This window comes from Solanum lycopersicum, chromosome 7, assembly GCF_036512215.1.
Source record: "Solanum lycopersicum chromosome 7, SLM_r2.1".
NCBI classification, from domain to species: domain Eukaryota; kingdom Viridiplantae; phylum Streptophyta; class Magnoliopsida; order Solanales; family Solanaceae; genus Solanum; species Solanum lycopersicum.
In genome coordinates, this window is record NC_090806.1 from 35,669,637 (window position 1) to 35,677,207 (window position 7,571).

Consider the following 7,571-nt stretch of genomic DNA (forward strand, 5'->3'; position numbering starts at 1 on the left):
TGGAGTCGTTCATATTTCCAGTATATTTTGTTATTCTTGATTGTGGAGTCGATTTTGAAGTGCCTATCATTCTTCGGAGGTCATTCCTTGCTACGAGTAGAGCCTTAGCTTATATGGAATAGGTGTAGATGAAATTTCGATTGAACAATGAAGAATCGACCTTCAACATTTGTAGGTAAATGAGGAAGAGTGGTGAGCTCCAATCAATATCTTCTATATCCTACAAAGAAAAGTTGAAGCAACACCATTACCTAAAAATTGAAAAACGAGAGTTTATGGTTAGGGATTTGGTGCTTTTAAACAATTCTAGGTTGCGTTTGTTTTCGGGCAAGCTCAAGTCCGAATGAATTGGCCTTTACTTTATTACCCAGCTATTCCCTCATGGAGTAGTTGAGGTAGAAACAAAGAAGGGTGTGCGGTTTAAGGTGAATGGACAATCAATAAAACTATATTTTGATCATTGTTCATGAAATTAACGAGTCATACTATCTTGATGAATGTTGAGTAATCAATTGTCCTCAATCGTGCCGCGACGTTAATTCAAGTGCCGGTAGTGAGGCAACCCAATACTTATAGTTTATCTTTCTAGTAATGGTAGCATTTTCTACTAATGGGTTTGAAATTTGTAGCCATATAACCAGGAAATTCTGCAGAAAAACACTCTGCAACAGTCACTGACGGACATATCGACGAACCGTCATGCATGCGACGGACCGTCGCATGAATCCGTCGTGCCAGGTACAACTTTCATTTATTTTAAAAACTAGGGCACACGCGACGGAACCAATGACAGACAATTGCATCTGTGACGGACCATTGTAGTCAGGGATTTGTTGCGTCATTGATGAGCGTACCCGACGCAACCCGGCTGGGTATTCTAAAAATTCTTAACATTTTAAAATACCACCCCTTCAATTCAGCCATCCTTCCCTCTTTCTGCCATTTCCCTCCCTTTCAAACTTTCAACATACTTCCTCTCTTCTCTATCAACTGATCACTTCCCCAATTCCACAAATTCCTAAAATCTACTATCTACTAGTCGGAGTCTGCTGCTATGGTTCTGTTCTTTCTAACCAAGTGTCTCACATGCTTATATTTCTCTTGTTCTCAGGTATGTGTCTCTGATTTCTACCCATTTACATTGCATTTTTTGTTTTTCAATTAGTATTAGCCTATTTCTTATTGATGGGTCTTCATTCTTTGATCAAATTTTGTCTGACCTAGGTTGAGAATCCTCATATTGCCTTGTTAAAACTCTAGAAATAGGTGCTTTAGCATTGCTATTTTACATGGTATTTGGGTTAGAAACATATAGTTTAAAACCAAGTATTCAATGTGAGTCACAAAGGATAAATGTGGCATCCTCAGTTAATTCACTGAATGACAGAACGAGACCCTGATGATAAAGCGTCGTACCCACGACGGACCGTCATAGGGTCCGTTCTGACGCCCGCAACACCCCACTGTCCAATTTTCTCAAAGTGTCCACCAACGGACATATGCGACGGACCGTCGTTCCCATGATGGTCCTTCCTGCATAACCATTTTGGCTGTTCGAGACCCTATTCCTCAGGGTTTCCAACTTTTTCTAACTGTACTCTGATGGAAATCTAAGACGAACCATCATACCCGCGACGGTACATCCCGTTCTGGCTGTCAGAGACCCTATTTCTAAGGGTCTCTCTTTTTTTCTAAGTGTCCTATAACGAATATCTACGACGGACCATCATAACCGCGATGTTCCATCCTGCACAACCGTTCTGGTTGTAAGAGTCGTTATTTCTCAGGGTCTCCAACTTTTTCTAAGTGTCCTCTTACGGACATCTACGATGGACCGACATACCCGCGAAGGTACGTCCTGCACAAGCGTTCTGGTTGTTAGAGACCCTATTCCTAATGGTCTCCAACTTTTTCTAAGTGTCCTCTGACGGACATCTGCGACGAACCTTTATACCCTCGACGGTCCCTCCTGCACAAACCGTCATGACAGTTAGAGACCTCTCTACTAACGGTCTCCATACTTTTTCTATGTGCCCCAAGACAGACATCGATGATAGACCGTCATTATCACGATGGTCCCTCCTGCTTAAACATCATAACAGTCAGAGGCTTTCCTTCACGGGTCTCGACATAAACATAGTTTTAAGTAAGACTTGACGGAACCCATGACGGTCCGTCGTACTCACGACGAGTCGTCACCTAGTTCGTCGTGTTTCACTATTACTATATAAATGTTGTTACAACTTTTCTCTTATATTAATTTTGTGTCATTTATGCTTGTCTTGTTTGCTCATTGTAGTACTAATAATTATTCCTTACAGGTACTATCTCTAATGGCACCAAAACAAGATCGAGCTTACGCACGTGGGTATTCAAAGTTTGTCGCCCTGTCTTCCCTCTAGGTCATAGGCTCTGATGATGAGCATGATCCTGAACACGTGCCCCCAAGCACTACCACTCCATCACGAGCTGCACAGGCAACAAAAGCTACGCCCTAAAAGGTGGCATCCGGCGTAGTCACTGCCTCTTAGTCTGATGAAGAGCGGACAATGACCGGCACACCTTCTGGGTCAGCTACACATGAAGAAGGAGTGTCTTGTTCCTTAGGAGTTTCGTGGATGGAGGATGCCTCCGGGTCAGCAGAAGTCCCTGCACCTACAACAGTTGCATAGTCTGCCTCGTTTGATGAGGTTGACACTCATGATTCTACTCTAGGCTCACCGCCTAGTGCTCTCACCTGGTGTGTCGACGAGCAATGTCAAGTGTATTGAGACGCCAACTTTCTGAATGATAAAGTAAAGGCGTCATAACACAGAATTTTACATTAGAGAGGCAGGTAGTTACGGGAAGTCTCCCAACCATGCAAGAGATCCATAGTCTCTTCACGTGACACTGGCTAGAGTGGAAAACTCCTGCTTTTGGCCGCTACAGTGATAAGATGGTTCGATAGTTCTATGCCTCGTATGTGGCTACTCTCCGATCATAAGTAGAAAGAAAGGCTGCCCCCGCCAAACAGGCTCCACTTTAGCATGTGCGAGTACGTGGCATACAAGTTAATATCTGACTACCAGCCATTCGTCGGTATCTGTACGGAGAGGATGTTGATGCCAACAGGACCCCTCTCACCCTAGTTCGACTACCAGTGGAAAGTAGTAAAAGATAGTCAATTCTTGTGTGAGCCATCGTTGAGAGAGGCCACAAAGAGGTGGATGTCCCTACACTTGTCTATTGATGGAGAGGGTTCCGACTGGGTGACGGAGTGGAAGGGACCCATCAAGAAGGCTAACTTGACCTTCACGGCTAAGTTCTTTATGGTTAATGGTCCACTACTGCCTTTCCCTCACGGATGCTGATAATATCATCACATGGGATCGCGCAGTTCTAATGGCGGCGATGATAGCCGGGTTTGAGGTGGACTTCGCTTCGCTTCTACAGTCAGTCATGCACGAGAGGGCTTTCAAGGTCACAACTACTTACCTGTTTCCGTGCATGATATTTTCCTTATGCAGGTCTGCAGGTGTGCCCATATATCATATTTATCAGCTAAAGACTCTGCTGGGTAATGTTGATATCGGCCTCATCAGGGATGAGGCCAATGAGTTGTCTCCACACAGACGGCCCCGTCAAAAGTTACCTCCATTTTGTGAAAATTTGGCTGATACGGTAGTACATGCTCGAACGGCTACGCAGTCTGCTTCCGAAACCACTGAAACTACCCTGGTCGAGTCTATACCGGGTATTAGCACTGCCCCTAGCTCCTCTCGCTTAGCCCCTTTTCCCGCTCTGGTCCGGCTTGCTAGGGTTCGGAAACTAGAGGCACAGATGGCTACACATTTGCATCACATCCAGCCTTGGATGCAGATGTCTATTGCTGAGGCACAAGAGCGCTTGGAGAGTAAAATGGTCCTGCACACAGAGAGGAAGATCGCTAAGGTTCATCAGCGCTTGGATGTTTTTGAGTTGCGGGTGCTATCCTGGACAGCCTCTCATGTGGACGTGTTGACCCTTCAGGATGCGTTTGAGATTCTGTGAGCGGACATTGATATGATCCTAGAGGCTAGGGTTCCTGAGTTTGAGGCCCCTTCTACAGAGCCTACAAAGGACGCAGTGATGGCGGCCTTATTCACCACTTCTGAGATTTCACCACCTCCTCCTCGAGAGAATGCCAAGAGGCGCAAGGGTCGAGAGGAGAATGAGCGCCGTGAGATTGAGGCTGCTAGGAGAGCCTTGCTTGCTGATAAGGAGGCGGTTGGATCAGGGCTGTAGAGTCAGCTACTGGAGCATCTAGCTTCAGAGATGTGGCGATAGTAGGAGGCACTACTGATTGTGATATTGCTGATGAGGACACTACAGAGGGTGTCCAGACTACAGAGGTAGTGGGTTCCGAGGAACCGGACCCACCAGCCTGCTGATCGTCGACGCTTTACACCATAGGTTTGCTTTACTTACCACTCTCGTATTTTAATTTTTTTATGCATTGGGGACAATTGCATATATTTTTCTTGGGGGTTGGGTAAATGGAAAGTGAGTGCTAGGGTGAAGCATGAGTAGCCTAATTCACGATCCTCTTTTGGGGTTTTCTTGCTTGTGTTCTTTTTCACCAAGAGACTGATTATTTTATTGTTGAACCGGCATGTCTATATCTTTTGTACAAAGGTGAACTCTGAAGCATGATAGCTAAAATGATATCCTAATGTAATGAAAATGATGCATGACTGGGCATAATAATTGATAAATGTGAGGCTCTAAACATGACATAGAGATACATCACTGCATGACCTTAATTCAAAAATTTGAACTAGGTGTCTGATAATTTGGTAGAGTAATGAGATGTCAAGTGAGTGTGAGGAAGATTGGAAACGTCCACTATTTGTACTGAGCTAGAACTTGCCTGGTTAGTCCTGCTAAACGTAAGCTGTAATAGACAATTAGGAAAAGATCATAGGCCCTTGTTCAATATAGCCAATTTTTAGCCTAAATAAAAAACAGAATGAAATTAATACCACTTTGATCCAAATGATTTGAGCTTAAACTAGACCTTTCTTTTTCACCCTAACTGATCTTTTATGGGAATAGTGTGTTGGCCCTAGCCTCTTCTTGTACATGTGCACCTCAGCTTATGCCAAAAGCATAAGTTGAGGGTGGCTAATGCAATAAATAACCTTTTAATGGCCCTGACCCAACTTTGGGTATTTTGTACTTTCACTCATGGCAAATCCATGAGTTGAGGGTGGCTATTATGTGGAATGCTCAGGAAAGTGGGGTTGAAAGAACAAAGAGAGAGAAAGAACAAAAGTTAAGTGACTCATAAAAAAAACAATTGAAAGAAAAAATACAATCAAGAAAAGAAGAGACTCACTTACACAAATGAAGAAAGAAGGGAAAATACCTAGTTGAAAGAATATGAGAAATTGGCCGAAATAAAATGATAAAAAGTGGTATGTTTAGCCGATATGTCAAGGAGGGCAAAAAGTCACTAATGTGTACCTAAATATACCCTTACCTAACCCTGAGCCTATGTTACAAGCTAAGAAAGTCCTATCGTGATACTAAGAGTTGTATGGAGAACTTAAAGCAATGAAAATAAGGGCAAGCTTATGGCAATACGTATGAATGAGTTATGAATTTATTCTGAGAGTGAGTGTTGAAAATAAATTCTTATACTCAAACTGAAATCATTGTGTGAAAAATGAGGATGTTATTTTAAGGTGAGGACAGTAGTTGCAAATACTAGAAATATTAGCACCTTGGTGAGAAATTGAAGAGGATATGTGTCAGTGTGTGGTGAGTCAGTTTCATGGTCTGATTCCAAATAATTCAAGCCTAATAGTGATAACATAAATAAAAAAAATTAGACTGATGGGGATTGATATGCAAATGATTGCGAAAGCTTAAACATGGATACTATTGTACAAAGATTTTGTAGTGAGTGATAGTGCGTCGCTCGAGGACAAACAATGAATTTAACTTGAAAGTGTTGATATACCGTGGTTTCACGGTATTTTAAATGCTTTTTCCTTAAGTTTAGTGTGTCCAAATTCCTTTTTGTATTGATTTTTATGTAAGTTTCTCTTTATTTGTAGGAAATCTTTCTAAAGATGAACACACAAGTTTTTGAGCAAGAAATGCAGAAAAGTTACCACCTATGGAGCTTGTGACGGTCCTTCGAGTTTGTGACGGTCCGTAGGTGGCATCGTAGTGAAGCTACTGAAGGAAGATGGAGAAGTCTGACCTATGTGTCGGATTACGAAGTTCATGAAGGACCGTCATATCCACGACGGTCCGTCCTGCTGGTTCGTCGTGATGATCAGAGACTAGTTCCAGTACCCAAATTCCAAGAAGTTTAAGTGTTGTGGAACTTACACCATCGATGGACCGTCATGCTTGGAATGGTTTGTCATATCTATTCGTTGAGGGTAATGAAGAAAGAAGCAGATAGATTTGTAATGTATAATATGACGGAGGCCATGACGGCCTGTCGTGACCACAATGGCCCATCACAAGGTCCGTCAACTCGGACGCATCTTGACAAACTTTAAGCAATTAGAGTCCTTCATTTATTAGGTATTTATTTTTTTTTATAAATAGTTGGAAAAACCTCATTTTTTGGGTTAGACTCTTAGTTAGTAGACTCTTTGTTATTAGAAATGGTTGTTGTTAGACATTTGGAGAATCTTTAGTCCTCGATTAATTTCAGTAATTGAGACACTTCTTCTGGAATTGATCATTGGTGTGTTTGTTGATTAATCAAGTGAACTTCGGAATTTTATTCTTTCTTATTAAAGTAAGTGCATGAATTCTTATATTACATATATGAATATTTTGATTATGACTATGGGAAACTAAACTTCATAACTAGGGTTGTGGGAACCATGGGCGAATAATGAGGTAAAACCTACCTAAAATAAAAGTTCTAAAATAGTGTCTTGCATGTATTGATAATTCTTTCATTTAGAAGTCTTTTTAACGGATGGCCAACGTTAGAACTTGCCTTAATGCTACTTGCTGGAACAAGGAGGTAGTTAATAGGAAAAGAATTATTTGCACATGTTTAGTGTATTCTATCTAAGAAGCTAGTGTTTATTGGTACGAGGTAATAAGTTAGTCAAATATCGAATACAATGCTTAATATGAGGTAAAGGTAAGGGTTAATATAGAAACACACGTAGCCGGACCAAGATGCGGAGTGAAATTTTCTAGATGTTGGACCAAGGATTTAGAAATACATAACTTATCACTTTACATGCAGGATACAAGGGAAAAATGTTATTGCTAGAATTATCATGTTCGGAACCTGTGGGGAACACTTAAACCCTAGTTACTTTGATCAATTGATTAAACTCCAAGATTTGAATTTTTTAGTTGTTACTTTAATTTAGTTAGTTATTTTTATTAAGTTAGAAATAAAAAAAACCTTTTATTGTCTTTTGTTTTCTAAGGAAATCATTGACTAAATAATAGTAATAATTGATTAAAGTTAAGTCTGAACTATTTTTCTCGTGGGAACGATACCAACCTCATTAGGTTGTTTGTTTACTTGATACGACTGCTTTACTTCTTATTTGAGAAGT